Consider the following 27027-nt stretch of genomic DNA (forward strand, 5'->3'; position numbering starts at 1 on the left):
CCCCGTTTGGCCCCTCAGTGACCAGAGAGGAGGTGATAAATGACTACAACACTCATCCCTGTCAGCACTGGTGGGAGGGGGGGGGCCGCAGCCCTCCTACCGTGAGCTACATCATCCTAACAACATTATTCTTTTCATGCGGCTTGTCGATAGAAGCCCCGTGTGATTGGCATGGGGATCCGCTCAGGTTAATTGGAAGCCTGAACTGTGTAACGGCACGGGAAGCTGAGCAGACATTGTCCCCCTTGTAATAACACAGGAGGCCTGTGTGTCTGTGTATCGATTACATCTTAGGTTCATGGCACCCGTATGGGAATGAAATATCAGAGGACAGGTTATGGATGTTGCCATCAATGGCACTAAAGGAGCGGAGATGGGCCACTAGTAACCAAGGAAAAATCCTGAATGAAACACTTCAAAAGATTACATTATAATATAGCTTAATTAAAGGGAAAGTTCACCCCAAAATGAAAAAAATACATATTTTTCTCCTTACCTGTAGTGCCTTTTTATCAATCTAGATTATTTCGGCGTGAGTTGCGGAGATTTGGAGTTCAGCGTCCTCTCAGATATAGTGGAAGTAGATGGCGCTCGGCGTGTGGTGCTCATAGTGCCAAAAAATACATCTGAAAAACTCATCAGCAGTGTCTCTTTCCAGAAATCACGACACAGTTACTCAAGGCTGGACACAGACATTGTTGTGAGCAGTTTCGTGCAAGAACTATTTTCTTTCCATATCACCATGCAGAGGGAAGTGTGCGTCTACTCTTGGACGAAAGGCTAGCTGATAAGTTTGCTGACGTTGCAGCTCAGCCAAGGCGGACACAAGTGACTTTTACATGCCGCGCTCGCACGACCACAAGAAACTAGTTCCTACACCAAACTGTTCACAACAAGGTCTGTGGGTGATCTTGAGGAACTGGGTCATGATTTCTGATCATGACTCAGATGTACCTTATAATTCAATCATGTCCAAGACAGGGCAGACATCTCTCCAGCCAACATGTACAAACTCCAACTCAAGCCAAAAACAAGCTAAATGGATTACAAACTCTACAGGTAAGAGAGTCCCTTTAAAAAACGACACCCAACCCAAAACACCTGTTATTGTTCAAAAGTTTTAAGTCATTGGAATAGCTGTGATTTATGAACAAATGTACGGTATATGCATTTGTTTTCGGCGTGTGACAGGTGTATGTGCCCTCATGTCCGAGCTCTGGGGGCACAGAAACGCTCTGTCTCTTCCTCTCATTTTGACCCCCCCCTCCCTCTCTTTAGCTTCCTTTTGATCAAGGACCCATAGCTCGCATTAGATGAGGGACACATGATACCCTATATGGGAGGTAACCCAACACACAACTCCCTACTTGGAAGCACGGCCCGCAATCCTATGGATCAGGCCACCCTGGTCAGCGGCGAGATTGAGTCGACCAGGTGAGTGACAGTGCTAATATGAAGGAGAGGAGAGTGAAGTCGTTTTTTTTTTTCTTTCCTGCGATTTTCAAAGTGTTTAGAACGAGACGGAGCGTCTTTTTTAAGAGAAGAGATAGATCATCTGTAATTTGCCCACATTTTGTTGCATTACTCTGCTGTGAAACAACCTGCCAAGTTTGTGAAGTGTTCATCTCTTCCCGCGGAGTCACATTCTTATTATCGCCTCGATCATCCCAGGTGGCACCTTGATGCATTGTTTAGCGTCCAAGGTAAAAGCTTTGACGCCATAACTCAGAAATTCTGCTTATTAATTTAGAAATTAATTACAAACACAAAGTGACATTTTACAAGAAATGTTTAGCATAGCATGAATTATCGCTGCTGTAAATTAGATGCAAGCAACGGAGTGCAAAGCCTTGACTTGAGCTCTTTGTGATTAATAAAAGAAGCTTTCACTTCAGTTTCAAAGCCAGTCATGAATGAACGATACGAAGGGATGAAACAGAACTCCTCCTCCGGCTGAAGGACAAGCTATTTTAAGGGTGGATGTACATTTTAAAAGACGCACGAGATTAAGAGGAATCAGGGCTATCATTTATTGTATTTGTTGTCGCGTCAGACAGTTCGGTGACTAATAGCCAATGAAGGACATAACTTAGGATGGAGGTCACGCGTTTATTCAGTAGATTGCAATCGCTGCCTTTTAATATGCTAAACAAGTCAATGTATGTCAGTAAGTTTTCTTTTCTTTTGCTGATGATCACATTATTGTGTGACATTTTGTCATAGACATAATGCCCGCATTAGCAACTGCACAGGCAGGCAATGACTTGGACACCCTCACTCTGTTCTGTAGAACACAAACAGGAGGTCCAGCTCCGTCTCCTGTGGAGCCGAGGATCTGGATTCTACATGAGTGACTGAGACACAGCATCCTCCATCCTGCCTCTCATAGCCCCCTCATAGAGCCCCACAAGGCCCACCACGTGGCTCTCAGCGCCGAGGTCCAGATTGTGCCACTGGGCTGGTACCGGACTGGAGGTGGGCGATGGAGCCCCAATCCATCTCCCGCTGGAGCCCGGTGACGGGAGCATCGGTTGCCCACTCCTCGGCTCTGAGCACACTCAGGAAGATGGATTGGTTGGCCAACTCACCAAAGGAGGCAAAGCATGCCGTTAAGAGCCTGTGCATCACTTGGCTGCTCATATGCAAAGTTTGATGAAAGAGGTTTTTCTGGGAGCGATGAATTAGGGCTCCGCTGTGAAATTAGATTTCTGGTGAAAACCTTGCAAGGTTTAGAAGTAGCATTGTTTCCCCACTGCCGTCTCGCCCAGTGGTGATTATAGATGAAGTGAAATTATATCGTGATTGTAATGATGGCTGATAAAGATGAATGTCAGAGTAGCTGACAAACCTGAAGAAAATAAAGAACAAATGTGCATCATATGCACGACAGAGGAAAGAAAGGGCAGAAGATACAGCAACCGGCATGGGAGGTTCTCACTTGATTTTTTTCCAGAGCACACTGATTATTTATCTCAATTAATCAGGTGGAATAAGTAGTCAACAATTGTCCATCGCTGCTGAACTGTACTTCACATACTGCAGGGGGGAGAATGAAATAGGAGACAGACAACAAACAAATGGAGAGCAGATGAAATATTTCCCTCTGATGAAATAAATCTTGTGGAAAAATTGTCTCGTCTTCAGAAACAGTCCAAATTGCTCGGCACTTTAACCTGATACACTAAGGATCCCGCCTCCTCCTCTCTGTGACCCAAACCTAAAACGGCAGCATGAACACTGACAAATTTGACAAAGGGAATTTGCTCAAAAAACACAGCCTCTATTTGGTCAGCCAAGCGGCAAATATGTCGGATGATATGGTTTATTAGGCAATCCATTTCTCCACAATAGTGGGGCCATCTGCAAAGGTTAGCGTGCATAAGGTTCGTATGGCAAATTCTATCTAATCTGCCTTCGAAGGGGCCGCCGCGAAAAACTCAGTGGCACATTTTTCATGTACGTACGATTTGGAATGCAAATAGAATAGCTGATGAAAGAGGTGACCTTCTAAGTGCAGAGCAGCGGGGGCTTTGTGGAATATGCAGAGGCAGAATAGAATAGAAAAGAATGAGTTACTGCCACTGCCACCTCAGCTGCATTGTAATATACGACTGTGGCTCAGATACAAGTGAACCTGGCCTCAAGAACATCTAGGTTAATCTCTGAGGATGGCACATCATGTACTCTGTGCAAAAAAAAAGAAAAAAGAAATAGCTGGCTCGCAGAATTGCAAAGCTTTTTGCGCTGAGTGAAGCTTCCAATGTCAAACAAAATACCTCAAAAAGAATTTATTCCATAGAGTATTGTGTATTAAAGTTCATATTCACAATCTTTATGCTTTTACATGGGTAAGAACTATAATGACTTGCTACTAGATATATTTCTTTACTTTTGAGACAAAGTTGACTGACATTAATTTGGATTTATGCCCTCGCAGAGCGTTTTGGGTAATAAATAACGGCATGTGTGAAACACTAAGTGGCCAATCCGGTTGATGGATGCTCTAACATGCTCAAAATCTAACTCCAAATGAAAGTTGGAACAAGATATTCCGCGATAGAAAAGGTGAGACTATATGTCAATAGCGTAGTGTACGGACTCCTTTGTCATATGTAGTGCAAAACTTGAACACATAGACAAATGGGTGAGGTGTACCATGGTCATTCAGCCGTGCATGTCTCATCTGTAGCCAGCTTTGGCAGAGTAGTCATCTTCATTCCCTTTGTCCTTACTGCAGTAGGTAATCTATCAGCCTTGAGACGTGCTGGAGAGTCCGGCTGGCCTACTCGCTCTCCCATTTGAATTGAGAACCCAGTTTCTGCTTTACCCGGGGTCCCAGTTAGACCGAGCTGCAATTGAGAGTGAGTGAGCTGTCCTTGATTCATATTACTGTCCCAGTATGATTGAGCTTCTTTGGTATCGCCGGAGAATGGAGGCAAAATTGAGCACTTTACTTTGCAGGGCTGAAATCCCAGTACTGCATGTATGCATTTTCTCAGGGTTTTTCATGGGACACGCTTGAGGAGTGATCTTTATGTTGTGCTCAATGAGACAAAGGCACCTGAGTATTTAAGGTGCTATTTGGAAGTTAGCACAAACCACTTTGTTATTATCAATAGGTATGAAAGTAGGTGCAGCTGACTGACCAACTTTATTTAAAGGATCAGCCAGGCCGTATACATTTATACATATTTATTCTTGTCAACAAGACACGTTATATAAGCAAAATGAAATGTTAGTCTAACTGTTATTGCTTTCTGACTTCCCCAGCCTGTATGTGGCTCTCTGCCCTGAGCCTACTAAAGATGTAAAAATTTAAATATGGTAAAAAAGTTTTATATTTTTAAAAAATGCTTAATAATCTCCTGGAAAAGTTCATTTATTTATTCATTTATTTATTTTTTAAAGCAAACTTTACTTAAACAAGACAGAAATGCACATTTGACATGGACAATTTTCCGCTGCGGATTAACACACATTTATTTTGAGAGTGAGCTTTGATGAAAACCAGGACTGGGTGCAAAACAAAATACAGTGCCCATGCTCATCATAATGAATGACTATGATCCCTCAACAATGGAGGTCTTTGGCATAGAGGAATATACTATATTACAGTCAATTCTGGTCTGTAAAATCAATTCATTGTTAGTATTTTTCTTGGTCATTGGATTATTTGACAAACAGAAATATAACAAAAATATATACAATACTGCTCACACAGACATATACAAACACCCCGACAAGAAAACAATGTCACAAATTGACCTTGTGTGAACTGAACATACTGTAAACGATTCTCCAAATTGGTACAATTTTAATAAATGCCCGTTCTACATTTTTACAATGTGACTTCTATTTGTCAGGCCAGCATCTCCAAGATGTATGTGTGCTGTCTGGGGTTAACGTAAGTAGCGCGGGCATACATCTACATACATCAGATCAGACTGTGATGGGAAGATAAGAAGCAGTGATAAAATGAAGGGTTCAAAAACACTACAAATATGGCTCCAAACGGGAAATATAGGGAGAAGAAAGAATAAAAGTGTTGAAACTGAAGTTGACCACAGTGATTTAAACACAAGCGCCCGTGACTACCAAATCAGCGCCGCAGAAGCATCTGCAGCGCTAACAATAGAAGCAAATGTGAATTCTAACGTCAGCCATAATGGTGGCACCTGGAGAGCCCAATCATAATTTAAGTTTAGATTTAAAAGATGCTTTAAATCACATGAGCAAAAAATATTGGAAAAAAGAAATCATCCAAACACAGGTTAGGGCTGCAACTCAAGATTTTTTTCCATCAGCGTTTGATCATTTAATCTGTAAAATGTGCAAAAATGTTCATCATAATTTCCCTCGGCCCAGAGTGAGGTCTTCAAATTCCTTCTTTTATCCAACCAACAGTCTGAAACTCAAAGGCTTTTCACGGTCATAAATGACAAGGAAAAGCAGCAGATCCTTACAATGTAGAAGCTGGAACCTGCAAAAGTATTTTTTCTATTTTTTTTAAAGCACAGTAATAGTTGGCAACTTATTTTCTTTGGATCACTTAATTGATGAATCGACTAATTAGTGCAGCTCTAATACAGATTATCAGTAACAATATGATCCAGTGTTCCTTTAAGGTCCTAAAGGATGCTTTGCAAAACTGAATTAAAAACAGAATGCAGTGATTTATAAATCTTATATTTTTACATATATTCGATTGCATACAGAACAAAAACAAGATATTTAAGGTTTAAACTGAAAAACGTTCTTTGTTTTCTGTAAATATGCCCTCATTATGAATTTTAATGCGTGCAATCAATACACAAAGTAAGAGGCAAGCAGCCCAAAGACATGCATTTCCAGGTTTACTACAGCAAACAAACATATGCGGCAAGGCAGTTAATACATAACATATATATGTATCTATAGATATCTATATATAAAGATATATATAGATATATACAGATAAATATATATATATATATATATATATATATATATATATATATATATATATATATATATATATATATATATATATATGTATAAGTGTATCCTATAATGTTGCAAGAGAATCAGTGATATGATGTTCTGTCGGTTATCTACTGAAGTTAAAAAAGTTAGCTATTGCAGCCCATCAGCTGACCTTATGCTGTGTAAGCCAGGAGAGTATCTGTCTGTTGATGATTAAATCAATAGAGATTTGACACAGACTTGTGGGAACATGCCTGTCTTATTTGAGCCAGTTCCTCCCCTCCGCGGTCGGCTGTGGGGGGGATTCATCACCTGACTGGTCTCTGTCACCTGATGGAGATGGGCCTTTAGCCGCGGTTTGATAGAGGGAGCCGATTATGATGCATGTCGATCGTTCCAGCAAATATTGACATGGAAACAGTGAGAGAACAACCCCACGGCTCATAGCTCTTTCTTCCCGTACTGGCTGCTCCGCTCGCCAGCCCTGCATCGCACAGACGCACGAGCACACACAAAACACAGCGCACCTACAGTTTACAGACATTTTCACAAATATACACACTTACACTGTGTGCACACAAAAGCTGCCCAGAAACCAATCATCCCAATCGATGGTGTCTCATCAGCTTCTCGGGGTACATCCCAGCTCCATTTGCTATTAGTACTCTGGTGTGTGTGTGTGTGCGGGAGGCTGATTGGTTATTCATGTTTATTTACTTAAGGGTGGAGGAAGAGGCCATTTCCCCTGCCACACTATGCTAATACTGCCTCTTAACCACCTTCCCGCCTCTCCTCCAGAATCATGCCTCCTTCTGCACCTGTCCCTGGGAACCAAGAGGGTAAATGATGAAACGCAAACACTGTTTGCTGTGAGAGAAAAAGCTAAGTCTGTCAGGGCTGTGAAGACAGTGGAGAGAGACCGGGGGAGTGAGAATGGAAAGAGAGGGTGGAGGATGTGTAGAGGAAGAAGGGGGGGAGGTGCTAATGACAGGTGTGTCTGTAAATTCTTCATCCTGCATAGACTGCTAGGGAAACTGCTTGGCAGGGCACTCAGCTGTGACTTTACAACTAATCCTGTTTGTAAGTTATTATTTATCTTCTGCAAAGTTTGTCAAACTCAGGCTTTGATTTCTCCCCCTGAGTTCCCTCTCGTGGCCCGCTCCCGCACATGCTCCCCACATAATTTATGACTGCCTCTGGTCCTGATGACAGATTATTAAAAGTAGAATTAGTTTTTTGCTGGGGATTTTTCCTGTGGGAATTGGGAAGGCAGGGCTCTCAGAGGAAGGTCTCTGACGAGGTCTCCATTACTAATAGAGGCGGATTTTTTTTCCTTCCCTGTGTGATGGCGGAGTGAGAAGACTAATGATTTGAATTTACTGTGGCAGCCATCACGTGGTCTGGAAGCCAGCATCAGAGGAGAGGAGAGGTTAAGTTCTTCCCTGTGGAGAGGTTTATTGGATTGTTTAGCACCAGAAGGATAATGTTTTTGTCATAGACTGCTGGTGCTTCTGCTGCTAGGCTAGAGGGAGGCCAAGAGCAAATCTGCTGGTTGTGTGTCTGTGTATGTGTGTGTGTGAGCTCAGATCAAAAGTAGGGGAACATCAGAGAGAAGAAAAAGAGATATGACATTTTTTTGGAGTTGTGCGACATCGGAGGTAACAGGAAAATGTCTGCAGTAGTTACTATGTGTGGACAGAATTTCAGATATTCACTTTGACTGCACCCAACAATCTGATACACTGCTGTTCATTCTCTGAAGTCGCTGCCAACTCTCTGATCCTCCCCGATCAGCAAGTCTTGTGCACCAACTCCTCACTTTTCCTCCATCTCTGCTGACACACAAAGAGGATGTAGGCTTTCCCTTTTCCCCTGTTCACCTGATGGCCGTTTGGAGCCTGTTCCCCCAGCGTGTGTCTGCAGCCTGGGAAGCAGAGGGGAGTCTCAGCACAGCTGAGAGGCTCGGCTTAATCTTATGCATCATTAAGCACTCAGCGGCACGCCGCAGCTCCTCATATACATCATCCACGCTTAATAAACATAATGATGACATAAGATGTAATTCCAGATGAATTTTCATTTTATAGGGAAATGGAGAATTCCTGTAGAAAGGAGGGGAAAAAGAAAAGAGGAACGAAAGGGAGAGGGAGGGAGAGAAAAAGTAAATTATCTGGGAAGTACAGAATAAATGATGTTTTTTCTCCACAAGATGGATTGTGGGGTTCTGGGGGCAGTTGAAGTGGGAGAAGAGTGTTGGAGGGAGGGAGGGAGGGAGGGTGAGAAAGGTGAGGGGGCAGAGGGCTGCAGCGGTGGTGGCCTTAGAGCGGAGGGGTGGCATGGAGGACAAGGGGTTGAAGTGGGGGGGGGGGGGGAGGGGAGAGAGAAAAATGTTGGTCATTCCAAGTGTTTTAATCGCAGAGCTTGATGGACAGGCTGAGAGGACCTGAGGTGCCGCCATCCATCATAGGCAGGCCAGAATGGTGGAGCGAGGGGTAGAGTTTCAGAGGGGGCTTTCGGGCTGTGGGGGGAAATGGAATTCTGATGAAAGTGTGAGAGAAAGGCAGCTGTACACAGTAAAGGCCAATGAAGGCATGTGGACCAAAGATTACCGCTGCACTTCTGCAGCATGGTGGGAATGGTGGGAGGAGAGGAGATTTTAATAGCGCTGCTGTCATGTGACGTTATCACCATTATGTTCCTTTGGCTTTGGATTCCTGAAAACGACCCACGACCCATCAGCCAATGAAATGCATCAAAACCTCATTCACATTTTTATGAATTCAGGTGTCCCTCTGAAAGTAACGTTTCCCCCGACGAAACATCCCCCCCCCCCCCCGTGTGTTTGTGTGCATACGTGTGTTTTTGTGTGTGTGTCTTTGTGTGGTTTCGACATGTTTTTGTCATGTTTACGTGTGTCATGTGGGATCAAATGTGTCACCGCTCACCATGCTAGGGCAGGAAAAAGTTGGGCGACTGCCATGTTAAAAATAAGATAATGGTCACCAGGGCTCAGCACACACACACACACATACACACACACACCACACACCCTCTGATGCACTTTTCCTGAACCCAGCCCTCACCCAGACGTTTCCTCCTGCAGACACCCATCCAACAAACTAACTAACCGGCCAGGGTGAATAAAAACAGGAGGGAGGAGAAGATGAATAGCAACGCAAGATTTGGAAATCTTCATGTCTCTTACATTCCAGCTGGACTATTGCGCACAGCCCTCCTCCATCTTATCAGGTGAGATAAAACCTTTGAAAGCCAATCTACAAATCATGCTGTAATTATTGTTATCGAGGAGGTATAAACCAGAAGTACGCAGCCCATAGATTTACTATTAAATGTGAGATTTTACTTTCCCTATTTTCTCCCTTTCACTGACCAGTTGAAAATGAGAAAAACTATTTAGCCCTTGCCAGTGACGCCAGTTTTGTCGCGGGAAAGCAGCATCCCATGCATGCTTCCAGCTGGACCCCGTCCCAGACTGCCATGCCTGGTTAATGTGGCCGTTCTGTGCTGCCAGAATTAGAATTCATGGTTTATATTAAACAAACAAACACACAGACAAGAAAACAATGACACAAATTGACCTTGCATGAACTGAACGTACTGTAACTGATTCTCCAAATTGGTCCAGTTTTAATAAATGCAAACTGGTTATGGAGCTTTTATATCATTTTTGAAGATGAATGTCATTTTGAAGCATATGTTGCTCAGATTTTGCAGATGTCCTGGAGATCTGATCTGTGGGTTTAGCTATGGAGTCTTGACTGATGCGATACAGTTGGGGATATATTAATGGAGCCTCCCACCTCTCCTCTGGTGGCCTGCGCTGCACAAAAGCATTTCTGGATTCAAACCTCAGCATGTTCAGGGCCAGTGGAGCATGCCCAGCAGTATGCCAAGGTTAGATGGGTGCCAAGGGTGCCACTAAACAGAACCTCATCCTCTGCGCTCTGTCCTCTCATGCCTAGCACAAAATGCTGCATTATAACACAATGCCATATAAAACAAAGTGCAATCAGACAGTCTGTGAGCACACAAACAAAAAGACCACCCAATGTATCAAGTCTACCGGTGTACCCCAACGATTGTTGTTAATACTTATGAGTGATTTTCCCTTTAATTCACAGCACTCATGCTTTTGAAAGACTAATAATGTACACATCAGTGACCAGCCTTGGCAACAGCAGATGCCCATTTCGTCTGTCACTTTCTCTGTCTTATGGTTCCTATACGCTTCTCCCTCCCGTTGTCTGTGTGAGTATAACTCACAGATAATGTCTTCATCAGTGATGTACTCACAGTGCTCTGTTTGCGTTGACTTACAGGCCACACTCCCTCCCCTCTCGCGCACACGCGGCCCTGGTCCGCTCCTGGCACCGAACGCAGATTACATCTTGTTTCCCAAACTACTAAAAGTGTCAGAGGCTGTCTGGCTTTGCTTTTATATAGTGTTATTAATGGCAGTGAGCACCCACCGCCCCAGTCTTTGTGTATGCGAGCTTGTGTCTAATTAAAGGATCGCTGCTTACAGAAGCAGAGAATGGGTTTGCAAGATAGGAAATAATAATTGCAAATATTATCATTATTATTTTCACGGCTTATAGAGAAATGACATGAGGCTGGGAGAACATATTTGAACTGTGAATTTTGAACTTACTTAGCGATTGTAATGAATTGCTGGTAAAACCATGAAGGCCAGCCGTTGCCATTATATAACCTCTGACCAGGACTTTTTTTATCTTAAGAGGAATAAGACAGAATTTTCTAGGTGGAACTTTGCATGGCACTGAAATTGGATGAACAAAATAAATCCTCCCACTAAAGGATTTTCACCAAGTTTAATGGACACTAAAGAAACTGCAAATATTTTGGCCAGCATCCATTCATATCAAACATAATGGCATTTTAAAAGAGCATTTCATACCAGAAAATCTGCTCAAAAACTGCTGTTTTTTAGGCTGAAATTGGCAATATTACATGTTGTCCAAGAAGGGAAACAAAAGATGCCTTTTGTTAAAGGCGCAATATGTACGAATTATAGTTGAAAAATTTCAAGTTTAATTCAAACTTCATACAGAATGCGACGGAGTAACAGTTGCAGAGATACATAGTGAAGTTAGCATGCTAACCAGTTAGCCCCAGTCCCTCCTTATCCAAGGCTCCTTTGCTAGCAGTATAAACACCACCACTCCCCTGATGCTCCGAGCTCACAGTCCAGACTGCTAGATGCACGGCTAATAGAGCTAACTAGCTGATGGCAGCTCTAATTAGCAGCAGTTAGGGACTACTCTGATGATATGCTGCCCTCTATTTATTTTGCAGATGAATTTGACAGCAAACCAATTGTTACAAATTGCACCTTTAATACTTTAACTTATGGGATAACGGTTCACAATAGGCACCTATATTCAATAACAACAGCATATAAAATGAATATGGGAAGTCTTTGGTTTGCAACATTTAAAGGTATAAAAAAGCCACTTTTAAGCAGCCAGGTCAGGACACCAAAGTCAGCACACATGCTGCGCTTGTAAATGTTTGTCTATTCAGCTAATGAATAAGAGAAATTTGCAGTATTCAGTCAGCTTTTCAAAATAAATTCTCTGTATTTACCCAAAAACACTTGGATTCAACCTCAGTTTATGACATGCTTCCAACTGTTTTTAATCTCTTTTATGGAACAGTTTGCTGCACACAGATCCATCCAACTCACACCCATTTTAGCTAAGCTGAGCTTATTGACAAGCTGCACTGATATACAATTTTATTTTGAATTATTCTTGACCAGGGTCTGGGACCTTGGGCCCATTGTGTAGCCGAGCCTTTTCTCAGACAGCTGTGGCTTGGCTGGCTCTCAGCTCCCCCTGTCTTAACCTGAAGAATTATGTGCTCAGATAATTAGCTCTTATAGGTACACTCTCCATTTCTCCACTCCACTGGGCACATCATCTTCCTCGCCTCTTTATTGTTTGGTTTGCTTTGTCAGATCGATGTCTTGCTACTGCGTAACCAGCACTCATATCTCAGGCTGCATAAATCACAACAAGGTTTCTGTCGCTCGGGAGAGTGGTGTGGCTTTGCTGCACACGTGCACGCTCGCAAACACACACGCACGCGCGCATGCACATACACACACACACACACACACACAAACACACACACACACATAAACAAGTGGGTGGACCACTTTATGCTCTCTTCACCTTCTCTCCTTACTCCTCTCCTCTCCTCTCCTCTCTTCTCCTCTCCTCTCCTCCTCCTCCTCCTCCTGTCCTCCCCGCATCTCCACCACTGCTGAGTGACCACTGAAGAGGAACCCATCAGATTATCCTCTACCCGGTAGCGATGGGTAGGGTGGGTGCGGCAGGATGGAGGGAGGGTAGTGGTCTCTATCACGGCTTATGATTGCAGCGCCAACCCTTGTAATGAATTCGAAAGATGCAAATGGCTCTCCCCATGTAAAAGTTGACATTGTCTCCTGTGATAAATTTTCTGCTGAGGTAAGAGACAATTTAGATGCGAATTACAAGCACGCTCTTTGTCACTCCTCAGTTCCATTTACATCCTTAATTAGCTGATTCCCTCCCGCTTCCATTAGGGGGTGAGAGAGAAAGACAGACGGAGAAAAAAGACAGAAAACCGACATCTCGTGCCGAGCTCGGCTACACGAGGCTTTCAGATATTATAAACACGCGCACGTCTATTCAACCTCGCACAAAGGTACATAAGCCTTGATTACGGTGCAGGAAATGAGCCAGAAACACCATCCCATGTGTTAGGAGCTCGGGGTTGATCAGCATCCCTGGGTCTGTGTCTCTGTTAATGTCATCCTTAACAGCAAGCTAAACACCACAGGTTTGTAGACATTAGCCATGCCTGCTAAAATACTCATTTACCAAGCCTCCTCATCACACGACGCTCCTCTGCTTTGAATGACAGGCCTAAACATGCCATTCTATTAGGAGGCTTACTCAATAGAGCAATGTTCAGTCACTCGTGTCCCTCCCAAGTGCACGGCTTGTCTGCGAGACCCCACAAAGAATATGCTCAACGCGAGGTCATATATTACGGTTTACAATATGTGCTCGGTGTCTGTGAATGGAGAGTCACTCAAAGCGCCGCATCAAAGCCCGCGTTGGCACACATGCTACGGTCCCTAACGATGTAAACTGAAGCATGGTGTGAATATTCATGTTTAGACCAAAGGATGATGATGTCCTGATTTCATGGCGCGGAGTAGGCCTTGCTGTCTGAGTTTGTTCTGCTATCTTTAATGTATACATTCAAACAGTGGGGACTAATAGAGCATGTGGCAGCTTTACAATGCAAGGGATCTGTGGGTGGCCGATTCATTCTGCCAGCTGAGTGTCCCTAAATATGGTCTGCCAAACACAGTGTGAGTTTGTCTGAATAAACTGACAGTGGAACTTATATTTAGTCGTGGCTTTATCGTAAAAAGCTGTGGAGCATTTCTCCATGCTCCTACTCACTAACTGGCTGTATGATATATCTAGGCTACATTAAAGTTGAAATTAAATTGAAATTCTTCTCCTTTTGTGCGGAAATGTAAACATCAGTGATACTGCAGGTATTGGCGTACAAAAAAAGGATTTGGACATATTTCTGGAAATAGTGTCTGAGCTTCAGGCGTCAGGGTGGCTGTTTCCAATGATAAGGTCTCCGGTTCCAAATGTGAATATCCCATTCATTCATTCCATTGACTTTTCAGATGATCCTGTAAAAAAGCCAACCAACTACAAGATGAAATGTAACCATGAAACACTTTATCTGGAGCGACAAAATGATAAAGGGAAAATAGGAGGAAAAAGGAGAAGTACACGACTGTGTTCATAATTATTTGAAGAGTGAAGAACCACCAATCATCCCATGTACCATCACAGATTATTATTTTCCAATGATATACACCTCGGGCCAGTTGTACATAACTGGTAGGAGTCATGTTTACCCCATTGGACACTTTTCCTCATCTCAAAAAAAAAAGGAGAAAGTCAGAAAGACAAACCATGGTGGCTCTTTGGTAACCTTGACATAATTAATTTGATTGTATACTATCAGTGTTAGCAGTAATTCGTGGTAAGCATTCATAGTCAGACAGTGAGCTCTTTCACTCTGAGAGGTGGGATTGTGGGTAGTGTAGTACTTCTCCCTGAGATCACAACTAGAGCATGTTTTTTTTTATTAAACAAGGTTGATATAAGAAGGACTTGTGGCTTCTACAGAAGCATATATCATAATATATTGGAAAGATGAATGGGGATTTTAACTTCTGAATCCTCCCTCAGACTTCTGTTTGACACTGCGTAGAGGCATGCTGCCATAGCCAAATAGCCTCTAACCTTTGACTTTTCCCTCCTTTTTTAACAATCCCACATAGCATGTGCCAATGAATTGAGACATCAACATTTAACATTTGGGTGGAGCCGTTGTGCTGTCATGTTCACAATCTACTCTAAAGTGAGAGCTAGCAAGTGAGGTCTAGCATCTAATGTTAGCAGTGACTCTCAGACGACATTACTTTTTGTGTGTGTTATTTCAAAACCTGCTAAGACATACGCATCCTCTGCATATTCATTGTTATGTTGCTCCCACGTTACGTAAAGGCAGGGCTCTAGCTAGCATTAGCTGTTTTTTTACACAATGTGTAGTTGTGCTAATGAATATTGCTGTAACCTCAGCTGTTCATAAGGTACTGCATAATTTGAATCATGACAGAGTTACATATGGATTGTTCTTTGTAATATATTATATATAATATTTTTAATATATATAATTTGTTATGTGATATGTTATCAAAACACATATTGGACTCTCAGCAGCGTTTGAAGGCAGCCAGCTGGTTTTTTGCCAATGTGGTCGACTGAAAAAATAAATTGTATTGTAAGTGCTTGTCCAACAATTATTTGGTAGTAAATAAAATTACCACTTCTGACATTGTCAGTTGTACCCAAAAGTGCATGCCACTAAGAGAGCGCTAGGAAAATATATAAGACTCAAAGTCCCCTTTTGTACATATTGATAGATACTGGCCACCTTAAAAATGACTGTTTTTGTTTTTAATCATGATCCATGCATTTTTCCCTGAGATATCAATGAAAATGTATATCTCGTATATGTATATGTAAATGTATAACTGTATATATGTCTATCTCGCTATGTTAAAGAAGGTGAGAAAATGTTCCTGGATCCGTGCCCTCAGCAGGATCTGCACCAATAGTTAACGGGGTCTACTCTGTGGCTAGACACATTCGCCGTCCAAGTTTCATAGAAATCGGTTCAGTAGTTTTTGTGTTTTCCCGCTGACAAACCAACCAACCAACACACAAACAAACGGACTCAGACGAAAACATAACCTCCTTGGTAGAGGTATTATGATCGCTTAGAAAAATCCAGTTTCAGCCAGTTTTTGGAATATTGTTCCTATTTTTTTTTTCTTATCGCACAAATTCGCCCTGATTGTTGGTCTGCTCAGCCAATTTGCAATGGCGCCCATCAAAGCCAAATAATAACAGGAAAAGAAAGTCTTACTGGTGGACACGCTCTTAGGTCCAAACTCTTGCCAGAGTTTTAGTCAGAGGTCATTAGTTTCGTCTGGATGTGCTTTCCTCTGTAAACTGCTAAATGAAAAGCAACTTGTTTGCAGTTTACTGTACAAACAATTGATCAGCGGAACAATGACACAATTGACCGCCCACTTGACCTGGCCTCATAGCCGTAGCGAATCGGATGGGTCTCAATAATGTTTTTTTAGACTCGTATGTAAGTGGTTCATGAATGTGGCTTTCTCTCTAATGGGGCTGTTTGTGTGGAAAAGACTTTGTTTATCCTACTGGCTCATTGTGTGCTGCTCTCTAATTAATTCAGATGACCAGCACGTCAAAATAATTAATTTGATTCACTGTCTCTGATAAATTGTCTCCTTCCCATCACGGAGTGTTGGGAGAGTTTGGCTCATTGTGTATTTCTGTTACCATGTGAGCTAATGACTGACACTATTCTCTTTCTCCCTTTTTGTTACTTTATCACGTGTCGCAGCTCTGGCGTTTTCGTTTCTCGGGGACCTTAAATGTGGAGAAAAGCACACACGCGACTTTCTCACTGAGAAAACACTGTCATTACTGACATCAATCATGTGCGATATTTTCAGACATGTTGCTTTAATGTACCATTTTAAATGCAAAGTCTGGGGGACACGGCGCTGCTGGCCTCTCGTGGTGTAGGTATACGTTCTTCAGCCACTGTAAAATGTGTATGAACAGAGAGAGAAGCACGGCAGTCACGAGAGAAAGGATGCATTGTCTGTCTTTCGCTGTCATTAGGCGGCGTCTGGAGGATGATGTGGAAGCAGTATGGGGTCTGGGGGAAGTATTTATGACCCTGTAGGAAACTCGTTGGACTGCGGTGATCGCGGGGAGATAATGGGAGGGAATGGGATGCAGCGAGGTGTTCTGACGGCACCAACCAGACAAGAGAGCATCCAGGATAAATCAATGTTGGTCATTTTCTCTCCCCCCTGCCTCACCGCACCTAGCCCGAGTCATTTACACATTTCATCATTAAGACCCCTCCGAGAATTTTGAATGAAACAGCAGAAAAGGAAAAGCAGATTCTTTGTAAAACCGAGGAGAGCAAAATGTTTTTACCCGAACAGTTTGATGTAAAACGGCAGTGTAGTGATGCTAATTTGATTTAATTCTGACACCGCCGCATGAATGACTTTTCTGGTGACATTGGGAGGCATACAAACAAGACTTCACCTCATTAAACAGGAACAAACTGAGGGGAAATTACACTTAGTTATGGAAATGGATTTTAAGCATGCAAAGCATTACTTGCGCTGACTTTAAGCTGAAATATGAAAAACATCAGTGTTGGTGTTAGCTTAGCTGTGACACCAACGCCATTAAAAGGGAGGGAGGATCAAGGTACAATCTAACCCCTGATGATCAAAAGAGACAACTCATTACAGAAGTATATTGACCTTAAAGGCGGCTTAATTTAATAAAGCACTACCTATGCGGGTAGGAGTGCATTTATGGTCGCTCAAGTACAATGCACACACCATATTACAAGCGCAGCTAAAACAGATAGATGAACTACTGCGGTGAATGGAGAGTTTTAAGGGCCCCGCAATTTTTATCAGGGAGGCTGCGAGATTCTACGATCTAATAACAATCTCCAGTACACGAGTCTGGGCCGGCATCATGAAAATAAATAAAGCGGCATTCATTAACTTTATGAGCAAGTAACAAACCTGAAATGCTGATGGTCCCAATGGGTTAAACGCACTGTACTAACATGTGTCCCTCCATCAACGTCCTCTATGGTCTCTTCACCTTTGCCATGATGTCCGTGTTACACTGCCCAAGCTAGCTTTTCTTAATAGCTTGCTGAAAACTTGATACACTGATGATTTTACAAATATTTTTTTGTATCTTAAAAATAAGTGTATTACCTGTATGCACACCTGAGGGTGAGAAAGGCTAAGAAGTAGTGAGCAAAGATGGACGATTTTATATTCCATAGCTCTGATACGATTTATCTTGTTAAAACTGACATTTCCCTGCTCGTGGAACCCAAGGGGATCATTCATTGCACGCTACGCTTGTTCTTCTTGCAGTTTTTCCTCTTCTTTGTGTTTGGTGGCAAACAAACTGTTAAGGTTTATTGGAGTGTGTAGATGCCATGCATGTTAAGTCCATGAAAGCAATTTGGTTTTATATCGTCATCTACATCGGCTATAATTTGACTGATACTGACAAAAAGCATACTGAACGTGCGTCTCGTTATTTGACTGTACAACCCCTCTTCACTTGTGCTGCTGTAACACTTTATTTTAACATTTATATATCATTTCACCATTTCCAGACAAAGCAAGTTACATTACAGTTACAAAGGTAACACAGCGTCAGGTCCAATTTGTAAGAAAGCTGAAAGACCAGCCGCCATTCCAGAGCATCCGTATTTGACGAGTTGGGAATGAGACTTAAAAATCAGCTATCTTACAAATAGGACCTTTAAAGTCACCTTCACAGTAATGCTTCTGTGTTTATTTGCAGGTTGTTTAGACCAACAACAGACACACAACAAAAAAATTAGTTTCTAATGTTTCGTTATGCTGTTAAAGGTTTGTTTGCATTTGTAATCTTCGCTAAACAGCCTCAATTTCCAATTATGATATAATGGGGACACACCAACTGATAATTCTCTATCAAAATGCAAAACTTTAAAAGTTATGTATGTATGTATGTACACACACTGGGTCTTTAAAAAAGCTAGATCACCTCTAAAAAAAATTTTTTCTATCTCTTTTCGTCCTCCAGCCTGCTTTTGTTTTCCAAGGTACTTAAAGGTGACATTGAACAGGACGGGTGTTTATCTGTTGTCTACAAACTAATCTGTTTGCATTACCGCTTGTATTGCAATGGTCCCATTATGTATTAGAAAAGCAATTAACAGTTCATTAAACTTCGAAGGTGTTAATACAAGTCATAAGACTAAGCCATCTGTCGGATTCTCTCCCAAGCCCGACTCTGATACCATCCACTAAGCAACGTTTCTAACCAATTAAGGTTAGACTTGGTAATTTAAATTTGAAAATAGGCCATCTTCTGCTGGTTGTCTAATAATAGGGATACATATGGTGAGGGTTTGGAGTGAGATAATGAGGGAGATAGCCTCCTTAATTTGTCTTCTAAATATTAGGGAGGGAGGCAGATTGAGGCCTCAGGACTTAACATATGTCTGCCTCCAACCTCCATACCACGTCAGACAAGGAGGATTTAAAAAATATAGCAACAGTACAAATCGGTGCCATAGTAGCTCCACCTTAATATTATTTTAAAAAGCCAGACAGCGTATGAACAATGATGGACCCACCTGCTCATTTGCTATTTGTTGACTAGATAAATGTTGCGCTTTCTCTCGTCTGCGAGCGCGACAAATGAACAGGGTGAACATGATTCAATTCATCATGTTTCTTGAGGATTTAGCGAGATTTGCTCTCATTAGTGGCTCATCTGTCAGGGAGACACTCTGATCCTGGAGAGAGAAAAAAAAAAACTGCCTCTCCTCACTTAATTGGGAGCCACACACGCAGTGAAAGAGACACAGCAGCTATGTCAACCTTTTACATCCCAAATTTATCTTCCAAAATCAATCCGTCAACATCCTAATTGGCCCCTCACTTTATGATTGCTGTGCTGGCTCACTCTCGGAGGATCTACAGCTAAATGGAGTCATAAGCTCCACAGATAAAATGTTGAAATATGTGATGCTTAGCAATCATCCGTTTATATAAATCTTAAACTGTAAGATAGGGATTAGATGAATGTGTCTGGAGATGTTGAAGGAGGAGGGCGGCAGCTTTAAAACCTTTTCAGAATATCAAAGTTCGACTTCTACAGTACAGTGAATTTGAATTATTATTACGTTATTAGCAACCTGGATCGTTTGCCAGCTGCTAAATGTTCTAAGGAAATAAGGGAGGCTCTGTATCACATCAAGTGAAAGTAAAACAGGTAGCATTTCAACATAGCCTGAATGAGTATTGACATATTATTCAAGGTGCTGGCAACAGAATGGCTCTCATTAGTCTTCTGTGAGTCGGTAATGGCAGATCACCTCTTAGGGCCACAGAATTGACAGGCTGTGCTCCCCCTCAGCAGATATCTGAGAGGTTTTTATTGGCTTCCCCTCCAAACACCCTCCTACTAATGCTGCCCGATGGCCTGGTTAACCTTGGTGATGCCTTCTGAAGCTGGAAAGGTATCACACAAAGTTCACTCAATCATTAGCAGTGCAGGGGAGTTCAATTCTGCATGCTCGGAAGTTTTATTGATAGCGGTATGTGGGTTAATGTGGAGCTGGGAGGTTTTTGTGGAGGCCTGATGTTATACATTCCAAGTGTTTGTATCATGGAGGCAGGAAAGCTTTTGAACGTACCGTTTTTGTGTTGAGGGAAAAGTTTCTTTCTCCTACTTAATGAACAGGTGTCTACATAACACAGCCCACCCCACAGATGGCGGCGTAATTAGCAGTCATTATGGTGGTCTTCAAGAAGGCCGGGATCTGTGCGGCCGCACAGAGCGCCTAACCTCTTCACCCCCTGACAGGGCCCACGGGGGGCCGCTGACACGTGTTGTTCTCCCGGAGAAGCCAAAGGTGGGGTTCCCCTTTCACGAGGTGTCATCCTGATGTGCTGGAAACCCCGAGACATGTGTTAAAGGATCAGGATGTCAAGGGCCTCTCTCTGGTCACAGCGGTATTCGAACAAAGAGCAGAAAAGTCCAGTGGCTTGAACAGAAGGCATTTGTATTGTTTAGGAGGTTTCTTTATGAAGTGGTTTAATAACACGGAATACTTCGCTAATTGTGATTTATTGTTTGCCCTCACATTATCACTCTTGGAGCAAAACACAAATACATGCTTTTAAAGTCAAACACTGTCATTTTTCCTGCTCGAAAGGATGATTCCAATCTGCCTACAGTGTAGCTCCAGAGCTGCAGACATATGCTTGTGTGACCTCAGACTGATCTGACCTTTAAAACAACACAGCTTCCTCCTGCCGCACTGACGGTGGCTACGGATGTGGTTTGCGGGGTCATTCCCTGTTCATGTCACCGTTCATGCCCGACTACCCCTCCGTTGTTGGGCCACTGGTGGGGGTGAGCAGAGGCTGCTGTCATGTGTGCGTGCAGGGGGGGGGGGGGGAGGTGGTTACCAATAGGCTTGTAATTTCCCCTCACTTAGAAATGAATTCCATCTAATCTCATTCCACCATGTCAAATAGCGGCGCGACACGCTGTTTTATACTGTAACATTTGGTTATACTGAAGCAGCTGACTGCCTCCCGCTCCAGCCCGACACCCTCTGGATATTAAAACTCTGTATAATATTTCACTGAGATTGGATGTGGCTTAAACACAGTGCATTAGCGTGCCCCTGACAAACACTTCCAACAAGTTTGCAGTCCTACATTTCTTATCCAATAAACTTGGCGGGCAGAGTCTGTAGCCATGATTTACTACGATCTCCTCACATTAAGAATCAAGGTTGAACTTACAGAAGGAGAAAATGACCCCAGGCTGTTTTTGACCGTAACACTCTCCTTTCCTATGCTCAAGGTCAGACAATCAATCCATTCAACTGATTAATGGAGACACTGCTCATAGAAAACCTGCTTGACAGCGATGTGATCACATGCGGATGATGCAGTCTTTAGAAGATAACTTCATAGTTCAGTATTATTAATTCATGAACGGATTAAATGTAGTTTAAGAAGAAATTCAAACTCAGAATTGTAATAATCGCATATTAATGATGTAATAATACAAACTCAATTTTTTTTTTTTCCATAAGCGAATAAACAAGCTGTTCTTAGAGGAAGATAAGGTCCACAGAACACTGTCTGAAGCTAGAAAGGTGGCAGGGTCCGCCAAATATAAACAAAATAAAACAGTTGAAATTATGTTGTCCAATAATGTCAGTTTGTTTAATCAGTGTATTCAGTCATGAAAACAAAGATTTGTTTTGGCATTAAAACAAATTAGTTAATGAAAATGTTTCTCTTCTGTTTAAAATGTCTTCCCCCAAACTACGTAGTGAACCTTTAAAGTAAAGGGACACAGGGACAAATTCTTCCGTGTAGCTTGGTCCACTTCAGTGACCTCCACAAAAGTTGGACAAAACAATGCCGACAGCAAAATGTACACTGCTGGCAATGCGAACAGCATTTTATAAATATAATTGGCATTCAAAATTGCTTTAATCATAAAACATCAGTAGGGTTAGGTTCACCTTGAGAAAAGACAATTTTCTTTCTCTGCCGAAAGGAGTTGATATTCTGACGTTGTTTGCCGTAATAATTCATTCCTCTGAAGCCGTAATCAGGCAGCATCAGAGGAATGTAAGAAGTTCAGCTCCATTGCTACCTTCCCATCAGCGAGTCATTATTACAATATTGCTGCTCTTAAGTAGCTCACTGACTGGCTGACCAGCTTTGAAATACACACTAAACCACTTGCGAGCCTGCACAAAATGGCCGATTGGCTCATTGCTTTCAGTGATAAAATGAAGAAACTCACAACAAGGAGCATGCTGACACCTGCTAACACAAAGATATTTGTCAACCTAAACCTGGGGCATTTTTGAAGGAAAACTTTTAAATGTTGTTTGTCTGATGTTTTTCAGTATATTTGGTTTAGTCTTGGAACGGACAAATTATTTTGTCTGGAAAATAACGAGTTTGGATGCAGCTCATTAGAAAGTGACTGTGTGCGTACATATAAATGGATATATTTGTGTATAAAAGTAGTTTGTCATCGTGGATTTTACGGATGGTGTTTGAAACTCGCCTCCAAATGAAATCCTGTGAGCTCAGTTACCATCCTGACCTGTGAGACAGTAACTGCCCCCCCCCCCCCCCCCCCCTGCAGACAAAGCCATTAGGACAATGTTGTTCAATTAAAATTAATCTGTAAACAAATCTTAAATGTGTCAGTTAATCATGTTTGATGACAGCTCCTTGAGGACACTGCTCATTTAGTTTGTGTCCATCTCGACAGTTGCGAGCGTAATTGCTGCTAAAACCCACTTATATGATTACAGGCTGTTGATTATTGTGGATTAATATTAAAAACTGTAAAACAACTGGAGCATTTCCCGCTATCAGTTTTTCCAAATGAAATAGCATAGAGCCCCAAAACATACACACACACAGACACACACACACACACACTCACACACTGTGGACAGCCACTTAAATAAATTCATTTGTCTCATGTTAAGCTCATTTCCAGGAGATGAGGAAATGGAGTGTTTTTTTCCCCTTCCTTTTCATCTTTCGATAGGATTTAGAAAGCATGTAAGTGAGGTTTTCTTTGTTATTTACACCAGGGCCTGGGCCCCTAAGTTTATCCTGCCTCATATGGAGACAGCTTAAGAGGCGGTGAGCCCCGGGAACAATGGCTCTCAGAGGAAACAAAATGACTCCTGTGTTTCATCTGTTGTTATGGTAAAAAAGTGGTGGCTCTAAATGACCACTTCTATGCATATGTGGATTGGTGTTTGCCTTTGCTCTGGCGGGGAGCCAGTGGCTGATCCTTCTGTTCTCCATATGGCAGCTTTGTCGTGAAAATGCCGGACAATCGGCCCCTCCCTGGGAGAAGCCCCCGGGTCTCGCTGCTGGAGGAGAAACTGTTGGTTTCACTTTTTATCAAATCCCCCGTGGGCAGGGCCAGACAGCCTGCAGGCACACGGAGAGGCAGCCTCACACTTGCACACATTCATTGATAAATACGCAGGTTATTTAACAAGCTGTTGTATGATAAAGGTTGGGGGTAAGAGAGATCGTGAAGAGGCAGAAAGACAGTGTGAAAGGGAGCAATAGATGTTAGCTATCCATACAAAAATGCAGATGGAAGAAGTGTTACAATCTCCACAGTGTAGAAATACATATACATACATACATACAAATAGATGCATTTACAAAAAAGTAACAACATGAAAAAATACCAAATGGAAAAGTTCTCATTGTGTAGATATTTCAGGCATAATTCAGGCCAATGTGTATTTTTGGATTCTAATTATTGTTGCACTCTAATGTTGAATGGTTTAACTCCTTTGTATAGTTTATCAGCTGGGTTTTCATGTTTATCTATTATATTACATCGCAATTCATTTTCTGATCATTTTTGTGTCATTATGTGTTGTCGAAAAAAATAAATTAGTGGACTAAAAAGTAAAATATTTGCCACCGAGTTCTGTTGATAAAGAAGTGTATAGTTAAAAAAAAAAAAAAAACAGAAATAACCAAGTTATCTACAAGTGCCTCAGTAGTGAACATCCATCACTGCAAAAATGATTCAAAGTCATAAGTTCAAAAACTAAACTGCAGCAGGCTCTGCAGGTTTGGAGAGGTGACCACGACCACTGAAGATCTGCGTATAATTAAATAGTTTAACTAAACTACTAAAGTTATCAAAATAATGCAGCGGAACAAATAGTACAATAGTTTCCTCTGAATTATAATGAGCATAGGTAGAAAATGCAAATAATCAAGTAAAACACGACAAGTACCTGTAAATTGTACTTGAGAAAACCACTGCACAAATCAAAAAAATCAAAGTCATTTTATAAACATGGGCGCGTTGTTTTTATTCGACTGTAGTTTCTCTACGCGGGTCTATCTCTGTGTTTTAATCCACTAAAGAAGAGATTTGAGTTGAATTCAATCAGTTCATAAGCCGCCCGAGCGATGATCTGATCTGAGGCTTTCCCTCCCTCCGATGCACATCTAAATAAACACCTTATCATTACAGCACCTCTGTCTTCGTCTCATAAATCACTTTGTTTCATTTGCACAATAGTTGATCTAATAAAAGAAGAGAAGAAGAGAAACTGTACCACTTACAAGAGAGCAGGGCCCCTGGTGGAAACACCCACAGGCTCTAATAGCTCACTTGACTAATTTGGAATGAATTTTAAAAAGTTCATTACTATATGTAAATGCATAGCCACGATGAAATCTGCCGTATCTGCAAATATGCTGATGATGCAGCGACAGACAATGTAGCCCGTGTTGTTTTATTTTAATGAACAATGCTCTCCCCGCAGACGGATAATGTGATTACCCGTTGCTCCTCCTCGGCAGTTGGGCTTGTCTCAGTTTGCCGAAGTTATCGTGTCCTCCCTGTCACTCGGCTCTGTTTGCATGGCTGTCACATCGGCCACCCATAATGGAGAAATTAATTACCACTGGTGTCATCTCTCATGACACAGGAGTCAATTTGATCATGTTAACCAAATGAAAGGACCACTTGATATACCCGTCCTTTGTAATCACGCTTTGATGGAGAGGATTAAAATGCATTTAGGCTATTTAACAGTATTCATTAGACACAACTGCCATTATGTGATGTGAACTATTAATTGATTAAGGAGGTCACATTCTCACTCTTTAACCTTGATAAAAGTACTGAGATTGAGATGTCACACACATCAAATAAAGATATGAGAGATGATTTACATTAAGAGGTTATTAGATGATGACAACGAGCAAAATCTTTGGAAAATGAACAATTAAAAGCTTTGATCTGTTTCGTTTGAGCAGAAACATTACACATTGACCTCAAAGCAGGGAAAGCAACGTGTTGTATAAAAGAAGCAACTAAGCAGATTTACTGAATTACAATTTATGTAAGATTTGGAGTATATCCATCTTACTTCATACTTTTTTGCCACTACACCATTACTTATTCTAGAAATACAGTAACTAGTTTGTTGATAAATTGATGTTTTACAATAAGAAAATGACATACAGTAATCTAATAATAGACAGCACATTGTTATTATGAAGAATTTTGTCTGGTCGGAGTCATTTCCCCTCCAAATGTTTTCATTCAAATAACTGTTTAAGGCCTAAAGCATCTGACAACGGGGCTTTAGGTGTAGCCACGGATATACAGATGGCAGATATCCAGGCCTATTTTGCACTTCACATGGACTGTTCACCTGCATTCTACCAAACTTGCATGATTGGTCAATACTACCCAGACTATAATTTGTCTTGAAACGATCTATACCCGTCACGTGACCAAACTTTGGTTGCTGACAGTTTAGCTTTATGTGTGTGCAGTTATCTCCATAGAAATGCAGAACTTTGCACAGTTCTACTTACGGAACGGATCTGGGTACTTCTTCCACCACTTTGCAGTGCTAATGTATCTTCTTAACCTACCGTTGACTTGCTTAAATGGGAAACCCCTGCCTGCCTCTTGAAACACACACACACACACACACACACACACACACTAGACCTGTCAAAGGACTCCTTTGTTCGTTTCATCATTCATTTCTTTTCTACCAAAGTTCACTCCTAAGCCTACCCTGGACTCCCCTTTCTTGAGCCATCTGAATGTTGCTTTGTCACTCCTTGCAGATTCCTCATAGAGCTCAGGCGAAGCTTAACTAATCACTCATAAATGTTGCTGAGTGGACAGCCACCGCACACGGCAAAACAAATCTCGCCATGAACACCCTAATTGGCCCCAAGGTCAGAGGCGAGGCAGAGTTTTCAAGAGCACAAATACAACGGTGTTATTGAAGTAAAAATGTATCTGTTTCTTTGATTTTTGTACCTGCTTCCAAACAAACCCAGAGGCCCATGCGAGCATGTGCATGTACACTACACCAGCCTGCGGTGCGCGCACGCTCCTTAACACTTCCCGCTCTTCAAAAACGACCCTCTCCACCACTGTGCGGGTTTGTGAATTGTTAAAGAGTAACAAAGCTGTTTTGTGCCCGGCAGATAAAAGACCTGTGTACCAGCGAGGTCGGCCACTCCATAAATATGTTGGCTCTTCTTATTACAAGCTGTGTCCATGACAAAGGACAAACAGCTGGGGAAAGAAATGCTACATGGCAGGAATGGACAAGGGCCATTTTCAGCCTGGCTGGTCAGACACCAGCCCCTGAGCTGTCCCCGCGAAGGCTGTTTACTTGACCCACAGGAGAGAGAGAGGGGGAAAGTTG

At 42.1% G+C, this 27027-nt stretch overlaps 1 long non-coding RNA gene across 1 annotated transcript in view; it reads left to right on the forward strand.

Annotated features, from left to right (window-relative positions):
* Positions 1–1190: 1190 nt before the first annotated feature.
* LOC115597069 (uncharacterized) overlaps positions 1191–27027 on the forward strand; it is a 47101-nt gene continuing 21264 nt past the window's right edge. Inside the window, exons 1-2 of the long non-coding RNA XR_003987009.1 lie at positions 1191–1434; positions 9566–9711. This is a non-coding gene — a long non-coding RNA (uncharacterized LOC115597069). The remainder of the gene's footprint in view (positions 1435–9565; positions 9712–27027) is intronic.

This window comes from Sparus aurata, chromosome 15 (assembly GCF_900880675.1).
Source record: "Sparus aurata chromosome 15, fSpaAur1.1, whole genome shotgun sequence".
NCBI classification, from domain to species: domain Eukaryota; kingdom Metazoa; phylum Chordata; class Actinopteri; order Spariformes; family Sparidae; genus Sparus; species Sparus aurata.